Source organism: Hemitrygon akajei, chromosome 27, assembly GCF_048418815.1.
Source record: "Hemitrygon akajei chromosome 27, sHemAka1.3, whole genome shotgun sequence".
Classification (NCBI taxonomy): Eukaryota; Metazoa; Chordata; class Chondrichthyes; order Myliobatiformes; family Dasyatidae; genus Hemitrygon; species Hemitrygon akajei.
Window position 1 is genome coordinate 47,506,760 of NC_133150.1, and position 27,729 is coordinate 47,534,488.

General features: G+C 46.7%; 1 protein-coding gene across 2 annotated transcripts in view; it reads left to right on the forward strand.

The window, feature by feature from the left end:
• Positions 1-27,729, forward strand: part of LOC140717362 (MAP kinase-activated protein kinase 2) — a 199,269-nt gene that overhangs the window by 21,794 nt on the left and 149,746 nt on the right. Inside the window, exon 1 of one of the 2 annotated variants that reach the window (XM_073030876.1) lies at positions 6,954-7,104. The exons of the other annotated variant lie outside the window; for it this stretch is intronic. The gene's annotated coding sequence lies outside the window, so the exon portion shown is untranslated. Of the gene's footprint in view, positions 1-6,953; positions 7,105-27,729 lie in introns of those variants that run through there. 2 annotated transcript variants of the gene reach the window in all.

The window sequence follows — 27,729 nt, forward strand, 5'->3', positions numbered from 1 at the left end:
TTCACATGATTGGGGAACTAAGCAAGTGCTACACCTTGCCCAAGGGTGACCTGCAGGCTAGCGGAGGGAAGGTGCACCTGACACCTCCTTTGGTAGAGACCTATCTTCACCCCTGCCACCCTTCCATTCTACATAGCTCTCCATTTTTCTGTCGTGCGTGTCCTTATCGAGGGGTCTCTTAAATGTCCCTAATTTATTTACCCCTACCACTACCCCTGTAGCACATTCCACACACCCACCACTGTCTGTGTAATACATAGCCCAATGAATACTAATCTTAAAGTATTGGAGCATTATGAGCAGTTTTCGGGCCCCTTATCGAAGAAGGGATGAGCTGAAATTGGAGAGGGTCCAGAGGAGGTTCACTGGAATGATCCTGGGAACGAAAGGGTTAATGTACGAGTAGCATGTAATGGTTCTGGGCCTGTACTCACTGGTGTGTAGAAGAATGGGGGTGGGGTGGATCTCATTGAAGCCTATTGGATATTGAAAGGGCTGGATAGAGTGGATGTGGAGAGGATGTTTCCTGTAGTGGGGGCAGGTTAGGACCAGATGGTGCAACCCACAATGCAAGGACTTCCCCTTCGAACAGGGATGAGGAGGAATTTCTTTACCCCGAGGGTGTTGTATCTTAAGAATTCATTGCCACAGGTGGCTGTGGAGGCCAAGTCTTTGGGTATATTTAAAGCAGTGGTTGGTAGGTTCTTGATTAGTTAGGGTGAAGTAAGGGGGGATCTTATTGAAACGTATAAAATTCTAAAGGGATTGGACAGGCTAGATGCAGGAAGATTGTTTCCAATGTTGAGGAAATCTAGAACGAGGGGTCACAGTTTAAGGATAAAGGGGAAGCCTTTTAGGAGCGAGATGAGGAAAAACTTCTTCACCCAGAGAGTGGTGAATCTGTGGAATTTTCTGCCACAGGAAACAGTTGAGGCCGGTTCATTGCCTATATTTAAGAGGAAGTTAGATATGGCCCTTGTGGCTAAAGGGATCAGGGGGTATGGAGAGAAAGCAGGTGCAGGGTTCTGAGTTGGATGATCAGCCATGATCATACTGAATGGCGGTGCAGGCTCAAAGGGCCGAATGGCCTACTCCTGCACCTATTTTCTATGTTTCTATGAAGGCAGGAGAATGGGGTTGAGAGGGATAATTAATCAGCCATGATGGAATGGTGGAGCTGACTCTGCTCTTGCATCTTATGGTCTCTTGCATTCTAAATGGATGTCCTTTGGTATTTACCATTGCCACACTTGGAGGTGGGTGAAGACTAGCTATCTAGGACTCAAAGTTGTGTGTAATTTATGATTATTTATTCCACATTAACTGTTGGCCACGTCCGTAATGTACACTGCTGCCGCTGCAAGATGCTAGTTTCCCTGGTGCTTAAACCCTGGGCGTGTATGCCCCAGGCAGGACCCTTAAACATGGACGGGCGGAGATGTGGGGTACGGCATTTGGTTCTGGTTGACACGTTACAGGAAGGTTTGTGGAGGCTTTGGGGAGGGTGCAGAGGAGGTTCATCAGGATGCTGCCTGGGTTAGAGAGGGTAAGCTATGAGGAGAGATTGGCTTGTTTCCTCTGGAGTAGCAGAAACTGAGAGGGAGACCTGATAAAAGCTGAAATTTGAACTCCCTGGCCCACTGACACGGCTGACGGACATTTGCCTTGGTGATGGTCTGGAGGATAGACCATCGTCTGCTGGGTGCTGTTGGATGTCATCACTGAGGGATGTTATTCTGTCCCTGGGAGCTTACTGTGCACGAGTTGGCTATCACAGTAACTTCACTTACAAGGTGTTTGGTGTTTTGGGTGATGTTGTGAAAAGGAAAGGTTTGTTACAGGGCATCAAAGCTTATGGACAGAAGGAAGGAGAATGGTGTTGAGGGGGGATAATAAATCAGCCATGATGGAATGGCAGAGCACACTTGATGGGCTGAATGGTCTAATTCTGTCCCAATGTCTTCTGGTTTTATGTACAGAAATACCGGCCTACTGGCCTCTTGATTCAGATTATTTATTATATGTCCACCGAGACGTGCAGTAAAGTCAGCATTGTTGTGTTAGCAACCGATAGGATCTGCTGGGGGCAGTCTGCAAGTGTCGGCACACATTCCAGCATTAACGTAGGATGTTCATCCCATTCAGCAGATCAACACAAGCAACAGTAAAGCAAGCTCCTTCTCCCCACCCAGCTGCCACACGTTCGTTCTCTCGTTTGTCCATTCTCATTCGCTCTCTCGTTTCTTGTCTGTTCTCTTGTTCTCTCCCCCCCCCCCCCCATTTTTTCTCTTGTTCTGTCTCATTCTCTTGTTCTCTCACTCACTCCTCCAATCCCTGGTAGGTTGCCTCTGGGCCTCCAGTTTCCAGAAGACGTCAGGCTTCTGATTTCCCCAGTAGATCTGCAGACCCAAGTCTATGAAGTGTTTCAAGAGGCTTGTCATGAGGCATATCAAGACCCTACTACCCCCCTCACTGGACCCCCCGCAGTTTGCGTACCGTCCCAACCGCTCAACAGACGACGCCATCGCCACCACCCTCCACCTGGCCCTAACCTACCTGGACAAAAAAGACACATACGTTCGGATGCTGTTCATAGACTTCAGTTCAGCATTCAACACAATCGTCCCTCAGAAACTGATTGGAAAGCTGAGCCTACTGGGCCTAAACACCTCCCTCTGCAACTGGATCCTAGACTTCCTGACTGGGAGACCTCAGTCAGTCCAGATCGGGACCAGCATCTCCAACACCATCACACTGAGCACAGGGGCTCCCCAGGGTTGCGTGCTCAGTCCACTGCTGTTCACTCTGCTGACCCAAGACTGTGCTGCAACACACAGCTTGAACCATATCATCAAGTTCGCCGATGTCACGACCGTGGTGGGTCTCATCAGCAAGAACGACAAATCAGCATACAGAGAGGAGGTGCAGCGGCTAACGGACTGGTGCAGAGCCAATAAACTGTCTCTTAATGTGAACAAACAAGAGATGGTTGTTGACTTCAGGAGGGCACGGAGCGACCACTCCCTGCTGAACATCGGCTCCTTGGTAGAGATCGTTAAGAGCACCAAATTTCTTGGTGTTCACCTGGCAGAGAATCTCACCTGGTCCCTCAACACCAGCTCCATAGCAAAGAAAGCCCAGCAGCGTCTCTACTTTCTGCGAAGGCTGAGGAAAGTCCATCTCTCACACCCCCCCCCACCCATCCTCATCACATTCTACAGGGGTTGTATTGAGAGCATCCTGAGCAGCTGCATCACTGCCTGGTTCGGAAATTACACCATCTCGGATCGCAAAACCCTGCAGCGGATAGTGAGGTCAGCTGAGAAGATCATCGGGGTCTCTCTTCCCACCAATACGGACATTTACACTAAACGCTGCATCCGCAAAGCAAACAGCATTATGAAAGACCCCACATACTCCTCATACAAACTCTTCTCCCTCCCGCCGTCTGGGAAAAGGCACCGAAGCATTCGGGCTCTCACGACCAGACTATGTAATAGTTTCTTCCCCCAAGCTATCAGACTCCCCAATACCCAGAGCCTGGACTGACACCTTACTGCCCTATTGTCTTGTTTATTATTTATTGTAATGCCTGCACTGTTTTGTGCACTTTATGCAGTCCTGGGTAGGTCTGTAGTCTAGTGTAGTTTTTTTTTCTGTGTTTTTTATGTAGTTCAGTCTAGTTTTTGTACTGTGTCATGTTACACCATGGTCCTGAAAAACGTTGTCTCATTTTTACTATGTACTGTTCCAGCAGTTATGGTCGAAATGACAATAAAAGTGACTTGGCTTGTAATGTGCCTGTGACCTCTGCCTGGCTGCTGGAGTTGAGATCTGAGCCCCTGGCTGTCCTCTCTGTCTGGCAACGTCACGGAACGGAGCTAGGCTGCACTGTAACTTTCTCTGGTCCAAAAGCCAACTGCAACAGGAAGTGATATTGTTTACAATCACATGAACTCATCACTGTACCGATTCCAAGAATACTGTGGAAATTTTGCCTCTGCTTTCAAAGAAAAAGTTGCCTTTTTTCACATCATTTGTTATCTGTGCATCTCTGCCTCTGTCGCTGCAGCCCACGTTGCTATCATCAGAGTCATTTTCTTTGAAATTGCTTTGCACTGTAGAATAGGATTGATGCTCTGACCACCCTCTCCAGGTGTTGCTGTACAATGCAGAAACCTCTTTCTTTCTGTAAACAAGCCACGGTCCACCAGTCAGCAATGGATCCTCAACTGGGCATTTATCAGTGTAACCTGCGAGTCCGAGTCCTCTGGAGGCTGAGAAAATGGACTGTTTTGGGGTTAGAGGACAGTGTAAGTGTGAGGGTGCTGTTGTTTTGTTGTTTGTTGAGTTCTGCATACAGTGAAATGCGTTGTTTGTGATAATATCTAACATACCAAGGATGTGCTGGTGGGAAACCACAAGTGTCATTACATAATCCAACGGCAACATAGCATGCCCACCTACGTTGGTGCCGGAATGGGTAGTGATACTTGTGCTCTCCCCCCAGCACATCCTTGGTGTGTTAGATGTTATCGCGAATGACACATTCACTGTACGCTGTTTCAGTCTTTGCTTATGTATAACTACTTATTTCAGCCCATCACCCCTACTGGGGCAATGGCAACTTGTCAAGAGTCCCCTGTCCTGGGCCAGTCTTTGACGTTGCCCACCTACGTCATCTTGGCAAAGATCCTCTCTCTCCCCGGGATGAGGTCTTTGGAGCTTCTGTTGGCATCTCTGTAGCACTGGGGGTTTACGGGACGGGCTTATGAGCCCGACCCTTCTCCTTCCGCAGCTGCCCGTGGCAGAGTTTTGGTTATGTATAGACGTGTTGTATTTCTTTAGTTTCCTGTAACTGCCTTCAAGAAGATGAACCTGAAGGTTGATAACACACATGATCTTTTGATCATAAATTTGACTTTGATCTGGGAATCTGTTGTGTGTAAAATTGTTGGTCACTTCAATGAATTGCACACAAAGTGCTGGAGGATTTGGCAGGCCAGGCAGCATCAATGGGAAAAACAGTACAGTCGACGTTTCTGGCCGAGACCCTTCAGCAGGACCTGCATCTTTGCAGCATCTGCAGATTCTCTCTTGCTGGTCATTATCAATGGTCTGCCTTGAAGTTCAAGTGGAATTGATTATCAGATGTTCAAGTTCATGAATTGCACAGATGCAATGGAAAACTTACTTGTAGCAGCAATTTCAAGCTTAATTTCCATTCAGCCTGTTTACACACGTATACAGCTCAATGAAATATTGTTCCTCGGAGCCAAGGTGCACACTACAGAGAGTGCATGTGGTTGAAAAAGCACGTGGTCACAAAGTAATATTAGCACAAGTCCCTGAGTGTGGCCTGAAGATTGATGGTGCATGGGGTATTGTCCTGGAGCCACGTTTCTGCAAGAACAAGCACGCAGCAGTTGCTCATCTTGCTCTGGGTCAGCTGCAGGTGAAAGCAGTCCAGCTTGTTTTCCAGGGAGCGAACACTGGAGAGCAGCACCGACAGGGGAGCCGGCCTGCAGGGACCAGCCCCCGACCCGGCACAGATTCCAGCGTGCTCTGTTCTCTTCCCCCTCTGCCTCCGATGCCTCCTCTCCTGGGCGGCTGTAACGGGTGATGCCACGGCATGAGGCTCTTGTGGACGCTACAGGCAAGGCCTCGTAGCTGCCCCTACCACCCCCCTCCTCCCCGTTGATCACAGGCCACATCACTTCAGAGAAACACCCTTCACAGGAAAAGCATAAATTAAACACAATTGGAAAATAAAAATTAAATCTCATTTTTGTGCCAAGTATGATGGTGTTGCTGAATTGTGGTGATCAGTGCTGTACTGGACGGTTCAAGAACTGGACTGTTGAAGGAAGGTTGCTGGTCCTGAGTCTGGTGATGTAGGTCTTGAGGCCTCTGTGAGAGGACGGCATGTCCCAGATAGACTGGAATTGGTTAATTATTGTCACATGTACAGAAATGTTACTTTCTTGAGACAGCACTTCCTGTAGGCACTGGCAGCAGTGGGAGGAATGTGCTGGTGATGTCGAGGTCACGCAGAGGGAGGAAGGGCCGATCTGTGCCCTCGCCGGTGACTCACTCTGAAGCGGCAGAGAGTGATTGGCAGTGATTTCCCTTGTGTCTCCACTGTGAGGTGGATCACCTGTGGGGGGCCCCTGGCCCGTGCGTCTGCCTGAGCAAAGCCTTTAGAACAGTGACGAGGAAAAATATCTTCAGCCAGAGAGTGGTGCATCTGCGATGGCTGTGGAGGCCAAGTCATTGGGTATATTTAAAGCGCAGGTTGATGGGTTCTTGATTAATAAGGACGCCAACAGGTTAGAGGGAGAAGGAAGGGAAATATGGTTGAGAGGGAAAATAAGTCAGCCACGGTGAAGCATATTCAATGAGCCTAATTCTGCTCCTGTGCCTTGTGGTCTTTGTTGGTTTAGAGTTAGCAGAAGTCCTCGTCACCATGACGAAAGCAGAATCTGTGTTCAAGCGGTCAAACCGTCTCCCAAGTGGGTCACCTCACAATGCTGAGCAGGTTTAACGGGTTTTTGCAGAATGGTTGATGAGTGAGTGAGCAGTGGACTTGGCGTCTCTGCCTCTGTCTCCATTCAGAGTTTTTGGCTGGGTTACCCACCCTGTGATACTGCATCTTATCTGGAGGCTGTTGGATTGCTGAATAATGTCAGGCAGCAGTACAATGTTAACCCTTGCTTCTCCTTTCTGCAACGTCCAGCAGAGGCTGGCCCGGAGTTGTCTGTGAGCACACACCACTCCTATTCCTGTGATTTAGCGGGTCAGAATACACCGGGTTGGCACGGCTCCAGACTGCAGGGCAGGAAATAAACTCAGCCCTCGTGGGATTAGTCAGCTGAGATCACATGATTTGAGAAACAGATTTAAACAGATTCTCTCCAGATAGAGGTTGCCAGTGGAGGAAGAGCCAAATGTTCCAAGTTGACGTTGATCTGATTTCTTTGGTGGTTACATGGCCCATTTCCTCCCCTCCCCCTCTCGAAAACTGTGCCAGCTTATAGCGGCTGGGAGGTGACAGTGAGAAGCATTGTAGGCTGGATTGCGATCCTCGGGATCTCTGCCAAGCAGGTGAGCTGTGGCAATGGTAAGGTAATACGCTCCCACCGTTACCCAGTGCTCTGAGGCAGAAGAGGAAAAAGATGAGAGAATGCAGAGTTAAGTTTAACAGTTACAAAGATAGTACAAACAAGGTGCAAGACCATAGCAAGGTAGATTGTAAAATCAAAAGTCCAACTTATTGTACGAAGGAACTAATCAATAAGCTTATAACGGTGGGTCAGGAGCTGTCTGTGAGCATGGTGGTACGTGATTTCGGGCTTTTGTACTTTCTGCCCGCTGACCCGAGAAGACCTTTTGGCAAGTTGTTCCTTCCTGCTGTTCAGAGCTGCTGTAAGGAATAGCTACTGCATCGTAATTGTCCAGTCATGGTCCCGTGGTACTGACTCGGAATCAGAAATGCTTATCACACGGGCTTTCAAACGTACGGTGAGTTGTGTTGTTTGTGTTAAGAGAGGGGTGTGCTGGGTCCGCGCGCATTCCAGCGCCAGTGTAGTGCTGAGGAAGGGTCTCGGCCCGAAACTCTTTCCCAGCGATGCTGCCAGACCTGCTGACTTCCTCCAGCATTTCGTGTGTGTCGCTTTGGATTTCCAGCATCTCTCGTATTAATGCTTTACCAACATAGCACGCCCACCATACTTGGCAGAGCACAATAACACAGGAATTACCAAGTGACAAGGCAACAACAGCAAACCAAGCCCCTTCCCCCCCTCGGTTCTCCCTCCCATCCCCCACCCCAGGACACACCATCTTCGGCCGTCAGCCTCCACAGGCATTGGGCCTTCAACTTCCCCAGCGATCTACTGGGAATTTTCCAAGGATTTTGCCTTCAACCAGTGTGCTTGAAGCTGGCTCCTTAGCAGATCCTCGCTCCCCTTGCCACGGATGGCAGCCAAATGCTTAATTCCACAGCAGATGGTTTACAAGGAAAGAGTTTATTTGGGGCTGTGAACTGGGCTTGGAGTCATTGAGTGAGTGTGTGTGTGTGTGAGAGAGGGAGAGAGAGAAGGAGGGAGGGAAAGCAGGCCATTTGGCCCATCAAGTCTGTCCTGTACATCACCTATGCTAATCCCATTTTATTCAAACCACCTTCTCCAACTCCCCACCAGCTGGTACCCCTCAGCTACGTATTCAGGGAAGGTTACAGCAAGCGACAAACTACCAACCTACACGTCTTTGGGACAGAGAAGGACACTGGGACACCTGAGTTTGCGGGGAGGCAGCAGCAGACGTGCAGTCACAGGGAGAATGTGTCCTAGTCAATTATCTGTTATGAGGGATCCCCACCATCCAGGCCACACTCTCTTCTCACTGCTGTCATCAAGAAAGAGGGGCAGGAGCCTGAGGCCCCACACCTCCAGGTTCAGGAACAGTTATTTACCTTCAACCATTAGGCTCCCGGACCAGTGTGGATAACTTCACTCACTTCAACTCTGAACTACAATCTGTAGACTTGCTTTCAAGGACTCTACAACTCATGTTCTCAGCATTATTTATTTATTTATATTTTGTCTTTTCCGCGTTGGCAGTTTGTCAGTCTTTGTGTTTAGGTTTTCATTGATTGGAGAGCATGTCTTATGAGAATAGGTTGAGTGAACTTGGCCTTTTCTCCTTGGAGCGAAGAAGGATGAGAGCTGACCTGATTGACGCATCTAAGATGACGAGAGGCATTGATCGTGTGGATAGCCAGAGGCTTTTTCCCAGGGCTGGTGACTAACATGAGGGGGCACAGTTTTGAGGTGCTTGGAAGTAGGTACAAGGGGGATGTCAGAGGTAAGTTTTTCACACAGAGTCGTGGGTGCATGGAATACACTGCCAGCGAAGGTTTTAAGAGCCTCTTAGGTAGGTACATGGAGGGCTATGCATTAGGGAAATTCTAGGCAGTTTCTAAGTAGGTTACATGGTTGGCACAGTATTGTGGCTTGTAGGGCCTGTAATGTGCTGTAGATTTCTATGCTCTATTGTATTCTATTATATATTCTATTGTATGTCTTTGTTCTACTGTGAATGCCTGAAAGAAAATGACCCTCAGGGCAATACATGATAAATTATGCATACTTAGATAACACTTTGAATGGGCAAATTCCACATAGACATTCACTGAAGGTCCGGAATGAATCTGATTCTCTGGTGTGGTGAGGTATCTGGTCTACTGATGTGCACCCTTAAGTCAAGTCAAGTCAAATTTTATTGTCATTTCAACCATAACTGCTGGTACAGTGCATAGTAAAAATGAGACAACGTTTTTCAGGACCATGGTTTACAAGACACAGTAAAAAAAACTAGACTAAACTACGTAATTAAAAAAAACACAGAGAAAGCTACACTGCATAAAGACTACAGACCTACACTGGACTGCATAAAGTGCACAAAGACAGTGCAGGCATTACAATAAATAATAAACAGGACAATAGGGCAAGGTGTCAGTCCAGGCTTCAGGTATTGAGGAGTCTGATAGCTTGGGGGAAGAAACTGTTACATAGTCTGGTCGTGAGAGCCCGAATGCTTCGGAGCCTTTTCCCAGATGGCAGGAGGGAGAAGAGGTTGTATGGAGGGGTGCATGGGGTCCTTCATAATGCTGTTTGCTTTGAGGATGTAGCGTGTAGTGTAAATGTCCGTGATGGCGGGAAGAGAGACCCCAATGATCTTCTCAGCTTTATAGAGTCATAGACCACAGAAGCAGGCTCTTCTGCCCATCTAGTCCATGCTGAACTATTAATCTCATCAACCTGCACCCAGACCATAGTCCCCATGCCCCGCCCATCCTTATCCAAATTTCTCTGAACTGTTGAAATCGACCCCACATCCACCAAACCTCTTAACCCTTGTACAACCGCAATGGAGCAGGGATTTGTTCTAAAGCTCTGACCTGCTCCGGGCTTCGTGTCTATGGAGCCACTTTGGTCTGAATGCTATTTGCTTACTTTTACTGTTTGCACAATTTGTCTTTGTTTCTCTCTGCACAGGGTGTGTTTGATGGTTTTTTAAAATGGGATCGTTTGTGTTCCTTTGTTTTGTGGCTGCCTGTAAGCAGATGAATCTCAAAGTTGTATAATGTACACATACAGTACTTTGATAATAAACGTACTTTGAACTTTGCTGTGATTTTTGAACCATGGCTAAGAGAATCTAGGGTAAACTCCTCCTCACGACGTCCTCCGTTGCGTATGTGTGTGTTTAAATAACGCTGGGATCCACTTGTTGATCTGATCTTGTTCAAACTGGTGTTGGACACTTCAACTCTGCAATACATCTGGGCTGAACCAACGCTCCCACCCGTGTAATCATTTGCAGTATAGATAGGATGGGACATCCTTAATCAGAAGAAGGGCAAGCTCCCAAAGGTTATCACTCTCTACGACTACGTTAACGGACGGGTACTTTTTCCTGAAACTGTATACTTAGGGAGCCGTGAGGATCCCCCTCCTAACCTTGCATATCCACACTTGGCAAGTTCAGGCCAATATCAAGTTCAAGTTTATTGTCATCTGCGTCTACGTGTATACAAACAAACTGAACAACATTCCTCTGGAGCATGGTGTGCCCACCAAACGAGCATCACACACCGCACACAAAACCACAAGTACGTTATTAAAATACTATTCGTAGTGCGCAGCACAGGTAAACAGCTCGTTGTCCTAGTGACGAGACCCCGGTGATGGCAGGGTATTCATTAGTCTCACAACCTGAGGGAAGAAGCTGTTACCCAGTCTGGCAGTCCTAGTCCTGATGCTCCTGTACCTCCTTCCAGATGGAAGTGGGTCAAAGAGATTGTGTCATGGGTGGTAGGGATCGTCTACAATGTTTCAGGCCCTTTGTCTACAAAACGCTCGGTAAATGTCACAAATGGGGTGGGGGGAGGGAGACCCTGGTGATCCTCTTGGTGGTTTTAAATATTCTCCGTTCTACTGGGATCTGGGGCTGAGGCTCTGGTATCTATTAACTGCCTGTGGACAACTCTAACGTGGATCAGGAGTGCAGCAAGAGAAGTGGAGCATCTGTGGACGGGATGAGGACGTGAGGAAAGTGCAGACCTCAATAACCTGCCTCCAGCAAGGGCAATGCAGTAATCAAGGGGTGTGGTGTTACCATCAATGGCCCAATGGATAACCTGTACAGGGCTTTGCCAAGAGGGCGTTTGCAGAAGAATGAGGAGGGATGGAGGATGAGAGGAGACTTGATAGAGGTGTATGAGATTATGGAATGCATAGATAAGTCAGCCATGATGGAATGGCAGAGCAGACTCAATGAGTCCAATGGCTTAATTCTGCTCCTATGTCCAATGGCCTTAAGGTCAACTGTGGGGACTTGCAGAGGTTGAAAGGGTTGAATGGTCTTACTCTTTGATGTTGTCTTGCCAGTTCAGACAAGGTTCTGGTAATTCTCCTGTATCTAACTGTTCCACTACAAAGAATCAGCTTCATCATCACTGGCTTATCTGACCCGAAGTGAGATGCTTTGTGGTAGTAGGACAGTGCAATAAACTACAAAGTAAATAGTGCAGAAAAAACCAAGGTAGTGTTTGGGGTTGACCATGCATCTGTGATATTAACTATACACAAGCCAGGGCTGTTCGATAGGGAGAGCAAGCTGTTGCCCCTGCAGCAGGCTCCCCTCTCCACACTGCTGACGAATCCAAAGGAACGGCAGAGACCGATACAGTTTGGTACCAGCAGCATTTCAGGGCTTGGGAGTCACTGTTGAACTCAATGTGGGACTACCTTAGGGACTCCATCTCTGGATTTGTCCTCAAGGTTTACTCCCGAAGCCTCCCCCGTGCTTGCATATAGCCGCGAGGCAGTGGAGTTTTCCTAATTCTGCCAACCATGGCTGATGAGGCCCGTCTGCCCGAAGTGACTGGTTTTAAGAGATGCCCCTTTGCCTGTCAGTAGAAATGGCTCCACTGGGCTTAGTAGCTAAGCCACGTGTGAAGGCCAGGAGCTGGCTGGATTTGGTTGTCAGAGGCTATTTGTGACGCATGCCATTGGGAGCATTTAATATACCCACTACACCCCTCCCCCCTCTTCCCCACCACTGGCTATGACAACCTTAAGGAACCAGATAGTATTCCTGGATTCAAGAACCATTCAGAAATCTGATGTCGAAGAGGAAGAAGTTGTTCCTGAATCGCTGAGTGGGGAACCTTCAGGCTTTGAAATGCATCACAGCATGGGAAATATATTTTTAAGATAAAAGCACTAATTTGGGGTGGAGATTGAAATACTGTGGGTGGGAGAGGAAAGAGGAAATGAGTGTTATGTTTTTAGTAATCCCGGAATATCTTGGTTTCAGTATTAACAGATGTCGGGGTGTTGGTGAGACTCCTATCATCAAAGGACCAATGTAAACACAAAGCTGTTGTTTTGGGTTCCAGCGATGTCGATGAGATTCTCTTGTTCTCTTCCTCTGTGGGTGAGATCGAAAGCAAATTGGAAACAATTCCTCCCTTTGTTAATGTGGTGGTTGCCAGCTGTGGAAGGATTTAAGGTGGCGTCTTGACATTTGTTCTGATAAGGCAGTGCAAGTAGTGTTTGTCAAAAACTGCAACTGGAAGTGTCAGTCTGTCCGTTGTGGCGTTCTTCAGCATCCCTGTGCGAAACAAAAATCAGAATCAGTTTCAACGACACCAGCATATGTTGTGAATTGTGTTCTGTGGGAGCAGTACATAATTAAAAACAAAACAATAAAACAGAAATGTATGTGTGATGTGTGTAAAATGAATCTGTCACCACATACAATGCTGATTCATTTTCTTAAAGGGTGTTTTCAATAACTCTGTAGAATAATAACCATAACAGAATCAATGAAAGACTGCATTTGGGTGTTCAACCAGTGAGAAAAAGCCGACAAACTGTGCAAATACAAAAAGAAGGAGATAATAATATTAAACAAATAAGCAATAAATATCTAGAGCTTGAGATGAAGAGTCCTTGAAAGTGAGTCCACTGGTTCTGGGAACATCTCAATGATGGAGCCAGGTGAAGTTGAGTGAAGTTATCTCCTTTGTTTTAAGAGGCCAAAGAGCCTTTTTCTGTGCCTGGACAGGTGTATAATGAACAGTGTTTTACCTATACCTGTTACAAATTACACTGGACAACAAATTTTTGCGAAAGTATTGCCTCCTCGGAATTATTTTTTTTATGAGAGACCGCTTGAAGCTGAACACAAATTTAACTTCAGACTAATTGTATCACATAGGAATTTGGAGAAACGAGAGATCAACTATTATTGAATATAATGTGTTTAATTACATAATTGTGCTAAAGCTTTGCAATAGTTCAACTAAGCTAAAAATGTTTTGTTGATGATTTTCGTTTGTACTCAGTGTCTGAGGTTTCTTGCTTAAGTGCCCAACGATAATCAGCCAGTGTTGATGGATTCCAGTTGCCCTGATACTGTTGCTCCAAGACCACAATATCCAAGTGAAACCTTTCACCGTGCTCGTCACTGACAGCACCAGGGTTTGCAGGGAAGAAGTCTAAATGGGAATGCAGAAGATGAATCTTCGTGACACGTTGCACTCCATGCCTCTGTATGTTTGAAGAATGTTGCCAACCAGTTGCATGTAGTTTGATGCTTTGTAATTGCCAAGAAAGTTTTCAGCAACATCCTTCAATGACATCCATGTGATTTTCTCTGGTCCCAGTAAAAGTTCTTTGAAATGCCTGTCGTTGATGACCTGTTTGATTAGTGGACCAACAAAAATGCCTTCCTTAATCTTGGTGTCATTTATTCTGACTTGAATTATGAAGTGAAATAACAAATATAGGCGATTCAAGTCAGAATGGTGTGTGATAGGGAAATTTCAAGGTGATTTTCATGATCAGCAGCCCAAAATCCATGGGTATGCCTAAAAGTATTCAGGCAGCAAAATCTTTGTTCCCCCGTGTTGCCAAAGGTTATAATTCATCCTGGGGTAGTCAGTAAACACCTTAATACTGCACTGGAGGACTCAACCGGTGACTGGGGATTCCATGGAAAATGGAACTTTTCCCCACTACTCACTGCTCTTGAAATGAATACTTTTCTAGCCATGTGGAATTATAAATATTTTCCCCCACAAACTTCTGGGAGTGGGTGGGGTGGCGGGGGCGGTGGACCGCTAGTTTAGAAGCAGGGTTCCCTCTTAATTTTTTTTTAACAGCTGCGCAGACCAACCATTGCTCTGAGCAGGAGATTTTTACAGAGCCTGAAAACTGTGCGACACTTCAATAAAACATATAAAAGAAAATTCGAGCTGCGTGCGCAGGGGCATTTCAGTCACTGCACATCTGCACACCCATACAGCTTGGAGGGAACAGTGGTTAGAACTTCCTTTCATATCTGCATTGATAAAAATACATATTTGTCTCTGTAATTGGAATCAGACTCCTACAGCACAGAAACACGCCTTTGGACCTAACTGGTTCATGCCAACTAAGATGCCCATTCAAGCTAATCCCATTTTCCAGCCCTTGGTACATAACTTTCTAAACCTTCCATATCTACAGTCCCCTTGACTTCTAAGAGTTGTTACTGTACCTGCCTCAGCCTCTTCCTCTGTGAAAGCTCATTCCATGTGTGTAAGAATATTGCCCCTGAAGTTCCTATTAAGTTGTTCCCTTCTCTCTCCTTAACCTTCAACCTTAGCTCTTATTCCCCAACTCTAGGAAAAAGGCTGTGCTCCTCACAGTTTTGTGCCCGTCTTTGTGGCACGGTATAGAAGAGCACTTCAATTCTTGCTACTGTCTGTAAGGAGTTTGTACGTTCTCCCCGTGACTGTGTTCATCTCCTTCCACATTCCAAAAGACGTGGGTTAGGGTTACTAAGTTGTAGGCATGCTATGTTGGTGCTGGAAAAGTGATGACACTTGTGGAAATCCCCCCCCCCCCCCCCCCCCCCCCACCACTCCACTCCTCCAGCACATCCATGAACCGTGTTGGTTGTTGACTGTGCATTTTGGTGTTTGTTACGTGCCCTACCGTATGACATTGTGTTGGAGGCACTTCCTGGCCAGGATTGGACTCAACAGTCACCTCTGGTCATGCAAGGATATCAGTGGTCCCCATTGCTTGCGATAGATGTGCATGCACATTGTATGACGTGGCCAAGACGGGTGACCCCCAGCCATTATCAATACTCTTCAGAGATTGTCTGCCTGGAGTCAATGGTCGCATAACCAGGACTTGTGATCTGCACCGGCTGCTCATACGACCATCCACCACCTGCTCCCGTGGCTTCACATGACGCTGATCGGGGGATAAGCAGTTGCTACACCTTGCCCCAGGGTGACCTGCAGGCTAGCGGAGAGAGGGAGTGCCTCACACCTCCTTAGTTAGAGACTTATCTCCAACTTGCCACCCAGCATTTCGATGTACACGTGACAGATAAAGATAATCTTTAGTCTCTCATCTCTTTAAGATTAAAGGAGACTCCTATGCTGTAAGGTATAAATACTTAGCTTGTCTACCCTCTCCCCTCTCTCCCTATAACTCAATCCCTCACGTCCTGGCGGCATCTTTGTAAGTCTCTCCTGCCCGCTTCCCAGTTGCTGCTTACTCTGATGGCGATCTGTTGGAGATTCACGGATGGATGCGACTGGCCGTGCCAAATGCATTTATTGTACGTCCTCGTAGCAGTGGAGCTGGGTTACTGGTGTGAGACCCTGCCTTCCAGGGTTCGCTTGGTGGACCACAGGCTGAATTGTGTCCATCTGTGGGTACACTAGCTTGAGATGAGGAACTGCTGCGTGCTTGTACTTACAGAAACGTGACTCCAGATCATCATCCCATGCACCATCAATCTACAGGCCGTGACAGATGACTCCGGCTGTATATTGTTTTTGTGACTATGCTTTTCTGCTATCGGAACTGTATCGGCTGTGTGTGGCTGTCTAGCTTGAACTAGTTACGAGGTAACTGTGACTAAACCGAGACCAGATTTGTTTAACAAACAAAGAGAAAATCTGCAGATGCTGGAAATCAAAACAACACACGCGAAATGCTGGAGGAACTCAGCAGGTCAGGCAGCGTCCGTGGGAAAAGAGTAAACACCTGGCGTTTTGGGCCGAGGCCCTTCATTGGGACCTTGACCCAAAACGTCGACCGTTTACTCTTGTCCATAGGTGCTGAGTTTTATGTGTGTTGCCCAGATTTGTTTAAATGTGGCCACATCTGTGGCGAGAAAAACGTTCAACAGGCCAGGTTGAAGACCCTCAGAACAGAAGCGACAGAAGAAACTCACCAGTTCTACCTCTTCCATTATCGATACTTTAGCCCTTATTTTTCACCTCAGATTGGACTGCTGTACTCTATACCCTTCTATTTTGTTCCAGTCACTCTATTTGTTGTATGTACTGTTACCATGGACACTGTTTACTTTGTCATCTTTATGTGAGCAAGGAATTTTATTGTACTGTTGAGTGTTTAAGACCATGTGTCATAGTCAGAGAACACTACAGTAGAAAAGCATGACCCTTTGGCCCATCTAGTCCATGCCAGCTATTAATCTGTCTCGTCCCATCGACCTGCACGCGGACCAGGGCCCTCCATACCCTTCCCCTCCATGCATCTATCCAAAATTTCTCTTAATCTTTGAAATCGAACCTGCATCAACACTTCCACTGGCAGCTCGTTCCACACCCTCACCACCCTCTGAGTGAAGGACTGCTGTGTGCCCTCGTTGTTCCCTGTAAGCATTTCACCTTTCACCCTTAACTTATGACCTCTAGTTTTAGCCTCCCCCAACCTCCGTGGGAAAAGCCTGCTTGCAGTTATCCATCTATACCTTTCATAATTTTGTATACTTTTATCAAGTCTCTCCTCTGCTTCAGGGAATAAAGTCCTAACCCATTCAACCTCAGAGTGTAGGGGAGGGGTGATTTGATAGAGGTATACAAAATTATGAAACTTGTTTGGTTCCATACTCCATCTTCCTCTCCTATCAGATCCCACCATCATTTTGTCACCTCCACCCATCACCTCCCAGCTTCTGTCACCATTCCCACTCTCCCCTCCTCCATCTGCCTATCACCCTTCCTCACTGTGATCCACCCATCACCTCCCAGCTTCTGTCACCATTCCCACTCTCCCCTCCTCCATCTGCCTATCACCCTTCCTCACTGATCCACCCATCCCATCAGAATCAGGTTTATTAACACCGGCATGTGATGTGAAATTTGTTAACCTAGCAGCAGCAGTTCAATGCAATATATAATCTAGCAGAGAGAAAATAAAATTAAAAAAAGGTAAATAAATAATGTATATTGAATAGATTTAAAAAGTGCAAAAACAGAAATACTGTATATTTTTTTTTAAAAGTGAGGTAGTGTCCAAAGATTCAATGTCCATTTAGGAATCGGATGGCAGAGGGGAAGAAGCTGTTCCTGAATCGCTGAGTGTGTGGCTTCGGGCTTCTATACCTCCCACTTGATGGTGACAGTGAGAAAAGGGCATGCCCTGGGTGCTGGAGGTCCTTAACTATGGACTCTGCCTTTTTGAGAACCACTCCCTGAAGGTGCCCTGGATACTTTGTAGGCTGGTGCTCAAGATGGAGCTGACTAGATTTACAACCCTCTGCAGCTTCTTTCGGTCCTGTGCAGTAGCCCTCCCTCCCCCACCCCAATACCAGACAGTGATGCAGCCTGTCAGAATGCTCTCCACAGTACATCTATAGAAGTTTTTGAGTGTATTTGTTTACATGCCAAATCGCCCAGCTTCCGTCACCATTCCCCTCCTCCATCTGCATATCAACCCTCCTCACCTGGATCCAGCCATCACCTCCCAGCCTCTGTCACTTCCCATTCTCCCTTCCTCTGTCTACCCATCACCCTCCCTCACCTGGATCCACCCGTCATTCCATGCTAGGTATCTCTCTAACCTGGTTTGCTGAGTGGTCCCATCCCTCAGCCTTGAGGGGGTTTGCTGGATCATTGAGAGTATAAAGTCAGACTAAGGACCAGGATGGCAGATTGCTTTTTCCTGGCGGACCCTTGCAAGGCCCAAAGGAGCTTTCTGACAATCCCTTCACTTTGTTGTGTTTATTTTACATTTAATTGAGGTTAAAGTGCCCAGCTGCTGTACTGGATTTGAACCTGTGTCTCTGGATTATTTCTCCAGGAGTTTGGATCACCGTCGCAGTGATATAACCGCTGTGCTATTTAAAAAAACACTTTTGAGGCGACTGATCCAAACTGGCCTACCTTCTTCCTGAGCTTATGATCTTGCTTGAGTTCTGATAAATAAAATAAACCATGGTTACTGCAATATCTGTATCGATTTGTAGTTTAGAAATTCTTTCTCTTAAAAGAAAGAACATGGCTGGTTGATGATGGTAATACCATGTGCTGGATTGGTGTGTAAAATTGTTATTTCTCCTGTAGTTTAACTTCTCTGTGCTTGCTTATACTTTTATGCAATCATCACTTGTAACTGTTCAGTGCATTTTCCAGCAATTATGCTTCTATATTTGTTTGAAAGCTTAAGTTTTCTGTAGAAGGTGTTACACCATGGCCTCCAATTGTGCTAAGATGAGGTCTTCCTCAGGGTGGAGGGGCAACACCTCGTATTTCATCTGGGTAGCCTCCAAACCGATGGCACGAGTATTGGTTTCTCCTTCTCACCTGCCTGTCCAGTTTGACTCCTATAACAGAGCCAGCCTTCCTCATATAAAGACCTGAGCTGAGGACAAACTTCTTTAGCCACGGGGTGGTGAATTGGCGGAAGGCATTGGCACAGATGGCCGTGGAGGCCAGGTGATTCGGTGTATCTGAAGCGGAGGTTGGTTGATAGGTTCTTGATTAGTAAGGATGTCAAAGGTTATGGGGGGGGGGGAGGCAGGAGAATGGAGTTGAGAGAAGATAAACCTTCTCCTGAGTCTGATTGCCCTGGCTTCCTCTGTGGCATTTACAGTACATCCCCTTGTGAGTCCCACTGCTGTTTGACACACGCTGTTTGAGTGCTTAGTCAGAGTGGAAAGTTTTTTTAAATTTCTCTGGTAATAGTTATGGGTTTAATGACTCAGCCAATTTTGCTTTGAGTGATTGAAATGAAGGCAAGAGATGGACAAATGTAAGTCGAGCTGCCAGAGGAAGTGGTTGAGGCAGCTACAACACCAAAACGACGGTTGGACAGGTGTGTGGATGGGAGAGTTCAGAGCAGGATGGGCCAAACATGAGCAAATGGGGATGGAACTTAAAAGAAAATTAGATTTATTTTTCACATGGACATTGAAGCAAACAGTGAAATGTATTGTTTGGGTTAATAACCAGGCTTGGGGCGGCCTGCAAATGTCGCCGCACATATTGGCGTCAACATACTGCCCGTTACACCGCTGGCATTTAGGGTAGCAATGAACGTCCTCCATCTCTGGCGGTGTTCAGGGCTTCCTTCATTGTGTTGGTAGCTTCCTCTCGGTTTTCACTACTGTCAGTCACGCAAGTCCCAGGTGGAGACTCTGGAATACCGTCACACTCAGATGTAGAAGGATTCTTCATTGCTGTTTCCATAACAGTTTTGTTTTTGACCATTCAGGGTTGTTATCCCTGAACTGAACCTATGAACCTGGAGGGCTGGTGGGCCGCTCTTAGTCTGACCCCTAACCCTTTGACCTATTTGCCATGGGTGACCTAACCCACTGGTCCCCAACTACCAGGCCGCAAAGCACGTGCTACTGGGCCAAGAAGAAACAATATGATTTGGCGATATGAAACGCTATGAGTCAGCTGCTCCTTTCCTCATTCCCTGTCACGCCCACTGTTGAACTTGAACGCACGCGAGGTCATCAGTTGCCTAAACGCAGTGATACCCTCGCGCCAGGGATCACTGGTTGGCCTGGGGTAACCGGCTGCCTCGCGCGGATGGCGAGAAGTGCCGTTGCTACTGGCCTGGAGCGTGGACAGATGGGCGCCGCCTCTAAACCTGTTTAGCACACTGAATGTTCGTGGGGAACCCGGTGCTAAAATATTCGCAGACGACCTAATTCGGGCTCAGGGTTTCACAAGTAGCAGAGCAGCTACCTTGCTGCGATCTACTGAAAGTCATCCCCCGAGCCAAACTTTTGTTGGCCGCTCTCTCCGGACTGCGACCCCCGCGGCCCCCGTACGGGGACTTCCGGCCCTTACCTTGTCCTCTCACTGGTGTGTTGCAATGATTTTATATGTTCATACGAGGAAAATATGTGCTGTGTGTTTAATATCGAAACAGTACTTAAAATGTTATTATGCTATTGACTTATAAGTGAGTTATAATTGATTTATCGCTATATTCATGCGAGGAAAAGATGTGCTGTGTGTTTAATAATTTGTTAGATTAAACCCTTTTAGAAACGAAATTGAGTGTATTAGCCACTTATAAGTGACTCATAGTTGACTTACCACCAAGATTCCGGTCGTGATTAACATACCCACCACCCCCCCACCCCCCAGTCGGCCGGTCCGCAAGAATATTGTCAAAATTAAGCCGGTCCACGGTGCAAAAATGTTGGTGACCCCTGACCAAACCAAGAGCCAAACCATAAAGCCCTGACCCCAGCCAACACAGCTCTCCGGGTCATTGAGGTACAGAAGCCTCCAAACCACAAGAAGGTTGTGGGTCTCTTGGAGGAGTACCAACATGGCATGTCCACAACTTAATAACCCTAACCGATGTGGAATGTGGGAGGAATCCGGAGCACCGGGTAGGATCCCATTCGGCCATGGGGAGAATGAACAACCTCTTTATGGTGGGAATTGAACCCTGCTCCTCTGTGAACCTCTCTCCTACCATGCTGGCCTAGATAGTGCAAGGGTAAACAATAACATGGCATACCACAACTCAGTGAGTCAGGCATCATTTGTTGGAGGGAAATGGACAGTGGACACCCTTTTTGGGGTCAATGCCCTTCATCTGGACTATTTTGTTTCCTAGATGCTGCCTGATCGGCTGAGTTCCTCCATCTCCCTAGTGTACTTCTCCAGATTTCCAGCATCTGCCAGATCTTGTGTTCGCCACTCTGCAGGCAGATGGGGCTAGCTGAGATAAGGCATCTTGGTCGGCATGGGCCAGCTGGGCCGAACGGCCTGTTTTGGAGCTGTATGGGACTCTATATGAAAGGGCTTTGCCTCTTTTAGTGAGGGTGCAAAGTCCCCACAAGTGCTGAAGTTGAGAATGTGGAGAGTCCAAAGGCCAAAGCTGAAGGCTGATGTCCAGAGCTCAGCGTGTCTGTAGGATGTGGCCCGAAGGTTGGGCCTGAGAGTTCAGACCAGGGTCTGGAGATGGGAGGGAGGATTGAAGTCTGAGAGTCCAAGGCCAAGGACTGAGAGTCTAAGGTGGCCTGTCCTGGGAGTGGGTGAGAGTTGGCGGGTGGGAAACGGGCTTGTTTTGTTCTGTTCTTGTTGCGGCTGCTTGAGTTGTTCTGCTGAATGTTGTAAGCACGCTGTGTTGGTACCGAAGTGTGAGGCCACACTTGTGGGCTGCCCCCAGCACATCCTTGGATATGTTGGTTGTTAACACAAACAATGCATTTCTTTGTGTGTTTCAATGTACAGTTGGCCCTCCTTAATCGCGGGCGATTGGTTCTGGGACCCCCCCCCTCCCCCCGTGGATACCAAAAAACATGGATGCTCTAGTCCTTTATTTAGCCTGACCAGTGCGATGGTCTTTAGGACCCAGCGGAACCCCAGACTTTATTTAACCTGTCTCAGTGTGGTGGTCTTTCGGACCCGGCGCAGCTCTGAATCCGCAGTGTTTCTGTTCACGAAAATAATCACGATCACGATTGAAAATAAAGTGGAAGTAATAAAGCGATTGGAAAGAGGTGAAACGCCATCGGTCATTGGAAAAGCGTTAGGCTACAGTCGGTCAACGATCGGAACAATTTTAATGGAGAATGTGAAAGACCCTGCCCCGATGAAAGCTACAGTTATTACTAAGCAACGCAGTGGTTTAATTATTGAAATGCATACGTTTTTTAAGTGTCTTATATGCATAGAAAGGTAAAATGTATACTATATACTAAGACAAACATTTGACTAACTGATGCTAAATAATACTGGATGTACCTGTTCTGACCTCAAATCCGACTTAAAGACAGACTCAGGAATGGAACTCATTCATAATCCGGGGACTGTCTATACTTTTTAAATCATCCCTAGATTACTGATAGTACCTAATACAATGTAAATGTGTGTAAATAGTTGTTATACTGTATTGTTTCAGGAATAACGATTTTTTAAAAATAGGCTATACATGCTCAAACAATGAGTGCTGGGGAGAAAACTTCTGGGTTTTCCCGATCCGCGCATGCAGAACCCGCGGATAAGGAGGGCCGACTGTATATGTAATAGAAAATCTGACTCTGAATTACTAGTGTCTAGTGGATACTGTCTTACAGACAGTCCATTGCAAACATTACTTTGCAGCCTTTTGGAACATCTGTGCATTAGTAGTCTTATTTTTAATGGAAGATTGTTATCCCGCTGACATAATGAGCACTGTTATAAAATAGCAAGGGACAGAGAAAGGTTTAGGCCATTCAGCCTGTCTTTTGAGTTTGTTCCACCATTCAGTCATGGCTGAATTATTATCCTTCCCATTTTACTGACTTCTCCCCCTACCCTTACTAATTAAGAACCTATCAACCACCACTTTAAATATACCCAACGACTTAGCCTCCACAACAATGAATTGCACATTCACCACCATAAGGCTAAAGAAATTAATCCGAAGATCATGGACTGTTCAGAAATCTGCTGGCAGTGGGGAAGAAAGTGTTCCGGTTGAGTGCTGCTGTACCTTCTCCCTGATGGTAGCAATGAGAGGAGGGTATGTCCCGGTTGGTGAGGGCCCATGGTGATGGATGCTGCCGCCTTGAAGCACCGCTCACTGAGGATGTCCTTGATGCTCAGAGGAGTTTTGCCCGTGATGGAGCTGGCTGAGTTTACAACCCTCTGCAGCCTCTTGTGACCCTGTGTATTGGAGCCTCCAGACTAAATGGTGATGCTACCAGTCAGAACGCGCTCCACGGTACAGCTAGAGAAATTTGCTACAGTGTCTTTGGTGACATTACCAAATCTCCTTAAACTCCTAGAGCTGCTGATGTGTCACCTTCGTGATTGCATCAGTACATTGGGCCCAGAATAGAACCTCCTTGATGTTGACACCCAGGGATGTAAAACTGCTCGCCTTTTCTGCCATTGACCACTCAGTGAGGATTGAAGTGGCTTGCAACCTTTCCCCTACTTGAATCAATTCCTTGGTCTCACTGATACTGAGGACGGGATTGTCGTTGTGACGTCTCTCGACCAGCTAATCTGTCTCACTCCTGTACCCTTCCTTGGGTATCCTTCTTAGCAAGGGGACTGTTCTTTTATTTCTACACATTCTCCGGGTTGCTTATGGCTCCTGAAAACCAAAGTAACTTAACTTTCTGTAACTTGGAGTTGCTGTTGGCTGAAATCACAGAAGTTGTATTAGGTACAGATTAGTATAGATCTTGATTAATTATGATTTTAAGTTAGATAGATAAATCTATACATTCACAACATTTCCACATTTCCGATGCTCCTCAAACCCCTTGCTGACCAGTTCCGGGGGCCAGCTGTCCTAGTATCTCCTTGTGGAACTCGGTATCGAAGTTTGCTTGGTGACAGCTGTGTGATACACCTTCAGGCACTTGGCAACCCAAAAGTGCCATGTCAGTAGTCCATGACGACAGATGAGCACTTGGTCAACAGGACGTGCAGGTCAGGCAGTACCAGCAAGGAGAGAGAGTTAGATACTGGCTGTACTGTCGTTGGAAAGGGAGAAGTTTTAAAGGGCAGAGGATATGTGGAGGAGGAGGGAGGGGAGAAATGTTTGTAAGTCAAATCGTGTGCCACAGGTTAGTCAAAGGCCCAACAATAACATGGGGATTGCCACTCCTGATGCAGAGTCATGGCCCAAAACTTTTACCCTGTTCCTTTCCATAGATGCCGTCTGACCTGTTGAGTTCCTCCAGCATTTTGTGTGTGCAGACAAGGAGAAGTGCAGGGGCTTTAAGTCAAGAAAGCCAATAATCACTCAGGTTTTCTAAAGATGGAGAACATTCTAACTGACTGCATCACCATCTGGTATGGGGAGTGGGGGTTGCTACTGTACAGGATCGAAATAAGCTGCAGAGAGTTGTAAACTTAGTCAGATCCCTCATGGGCATTAGCTTCCATAGTATCCAGGACACCTTCAGGGAGCAATGCATCAAAAAGGTGGCATCCAACATTAAGGCCCCCTATCACCCAGGTTATGCCTTGTTCTCATTGCTACCATCAGGGAGGAGGTACAGGAGTCTGAAGGCACACACTCAGTGATTCAGGATCAGCTTCTTCCCCTCTGCCATCAGATTTCTGAATGGACATTGAACCCATGAACACTGCCTCACTGCTTTTTCTTTTTATTTTTGCACTACTTATTTAATTTCACTATTTAATATATACATAATTACTGAAATTCACGTTTTGTGTTTCTCTTATGTACTGCTGCCACAAAGATAACAAATTTCACCACCTATGCCGGTGATACTAAACCTGATTACGATTCCATTCATCAAGGTCTTGGCTCAAAACGTTGACTGTTTATTCCCCTCTGTAGACCTACTGAGTTCCTCCAGCATTTTGTGTGTGATTTCCAGCACTGGCAGTGTATCTTGAGTTTTACAATCTCAAGATTGTTTAATGTCATTTCCAATACTCAAGTGTGAAGGAGAACAAAATAATTGTTCCTCTGGTTCCGATGCAGCACACGAAAAAAAACACAATAACAACTAAAAGCAAAATAACGTAAGATAGCCTGTATAGATTGATTGTACGTCCATAGTGATGCTAGATACAGGAGTGCTTATACACAAGGTGACTGACAGAAAGATAAAGCGGTGGTGGTTGGGGGCTGTAGCCGATGAGTTAGTGCCTTACTGCTTGGGAAACTGTTTTTGAGCTCTGGTGGTCCTGGTGTGGATGCTTCGTAGCCTCCTCCCTGATGAGAGTGAGACAAACAGGGTGGGTGGGACCCTTTATGAAGTTACTAGCCCTTTCTGTATATATGTTCTCGACAGACAGGCAAACATACTTTATTGATCCCGAGGGAAATTGGGTTTCATTATAGTCGCACCGACCAAGAATAGTGTCGAAATATAGCAATATAAAACCATAAATAATTAAATAATAATAAGTAAATTATTCCAAGTGGAAATAAGTCCAGGACCAGCCTATTGGCTCAGGGTGTCTGACACTCCGAGGGAGGAGTTGTAAAGTTTGATGGCCGCAGGCAGGAATGACTTCCTATGACGCTCAGTGTTGCATCTCAGTGGAATGAGTCTATGGCTGAATGTACTCCTGTGCCTAACCAGTACATTATGGAGTGGATGGGAGACATTGTCCAACATGGTATGCAACTTGGTCGGTAGGTTGGTGCCAGTGATGTATCGGGCAGTTTTGGCTACCAGTTGTAGAGCTTTTCTGTCTGCTGTGGTGCAGTTAGTTATGACGCTCTCTACTGCACATCTGTAGGATGACGTGAGTATGGATGTTAAAGTCCAGCCCTCTTCAGCCTCCTCAAAGCAGAGGCGTTGGTGAGCTTTCCTGACAGCGTAGGATGTGTTCTGGGACAGTGAGAGGTTGTACGAGACGTACACTCCCAGGAGTTTGAAATTGCTCGCAGTTTGCACTGCTGTGGTGCTGATGTAAAGAGGGTGTGAGTGGTGCGAGTTCTTCTGAAGTTGATAACCATCTCCTTTGTCTTGTTGACATCAAGGAACAGCTTATTTTCCTGGCACCAGGCCTCGAGATCCCCCACTATCTCTCTGTAGGCCGTCTCACCGTTGTCGTTGATGAGCCCCATCTCTATGGTGCCATTGGAGACATTGACAGTGTGATTACCCATATGTTTTGGCCGAGCAGCTGGGTGTCCAGCACAGTCCTGGGGGGCACCCATGTTGTGGATGATGGGGAGGGAGGAGTGCTTGTGCATTCTGACCATCTTGAGGTCTGTTGGTTAGGAAGTCCAACACCTGTTATAGTTTGGTTTGGTTGTACTTTGACCTGAAATCTGTTCATATTTTATTACCTTCAGCCCTTAGGAGTAGGATATTATCAGCTTCCTTATCAGACTCCAGTACTGGCGGCCCTTTCGTGTTCCCGCTTATCACCCTCAAACAATAATCTCCAACTTTCACCCTCCGCCTCCTCCCCCCAGACTATCCATCTGCCTGATCCAGATGGCCACCACTCCTCACAACTTGTGTTCTCTGTGTTACTTATTTATTTATTGCGCTTGTTTGTATTTGCACAGCTGGTCATCCTTTGCACGTTGGTTGGTTGTCAGCCTTTGTGTGTAGTTTTTCATTGACTCTATTGTATTTCTTTGCCCTACTCTGAATGCCTGCAAGAAAATGATTCTCGGAGTTGTATATGATGACATATCCATACTTTGATAAATTGACTTTGAACTTAATCAAAGTCAACTTTGAACTTGGAAGGAGACATAACGTAAAGATTTTTACTCCTCATGTAGATGAAAGGTGTAAGTAATAAAGTCAATTTTCCTTGGTCCACCCATCACCTAGCAGACCCTGTCTCAGCCATCCTCTCCGCTCCTCTTTATACCGGCCATCTTCTTTCTTCCGGCCATCTTCTTTCTTCCCTCTTGAGTCCTAATAGAAGGTCTCGACCTGAAACCTCCGTAGTTCTTTCCCGCTCCCACAGCTGCTGCACGACGCACTGAGTTCCTCCAGCAGATTGTGGGTTCATTGAGAGCTGTCCACATAATTGAGTCGTGCCCCGTGGCTTAGTCTCCAGGGATCTCTGATCTCATGAACTTGTGGAACGGGCATGGCTTGGAGATGATCACTGCAGATCTGTCGGGCATGTCGTTAGAGTGAGTGAGAGAGATGTCACAGTCTACGGGGTCAGACGGAACTGGGGAGGGGGGCAGGGATTAGTCAGCAGCAAGATGGTGGATCTAACTGGGACAATTCCTCTGCAGTTTACACCAATAAATCATATCTCATGGTGCAGGGTGTCATTGAACAGAGTTTGATGTTGTATATAAGGGTTGGTGTTGTAGAGACACGCAGGATGGGGCCAGGCCCTTCTGCCCATCATGTTCATGCAGACCCTTTTGCCCATTTACTCTCATTCCACATTAGGACTGTATACTACTGTACCTTCCCAGTTTAACCCCACACTCCAATGATGTACGGTTAGTAGATTGATTGGTCACATGGGTGTAATTGGGTGGTGTGGGGCCGGAGGGGCCTGTTACCAAGCTATGAGTAAATAAAATACAGAAATTTAAAAAAAAAAAAAATCAAAACACTAAAAAAAACCGCACAAAATGCTGGAGGAACTCAGCAGGTCAGGCAGCATCAATGGAGAGGAATAAACAGTCAACGTTTTGGGCTGAGATCCTTCTTCAGAACGGGAAAGGAATGGAGAAAAGTCTAGAATAAAAAGGTAGGGGAGGGGAGGGTGGATAGCTGGAAAGTGATGGGGAGAGGTAAAAGGCTGGAGAAGAAGGAATCTGGTAGGGGAGGAGAGTGGACCACATGAGAAAGGGAAGGAGGAGGTGATCCAGTGGAAGGTGATAGGCAGGAGAGAAGAGGTAAGAGGCTACAGTGAGGAATAGAAGAGGGGAGGGGGAGGGAATATTTTCA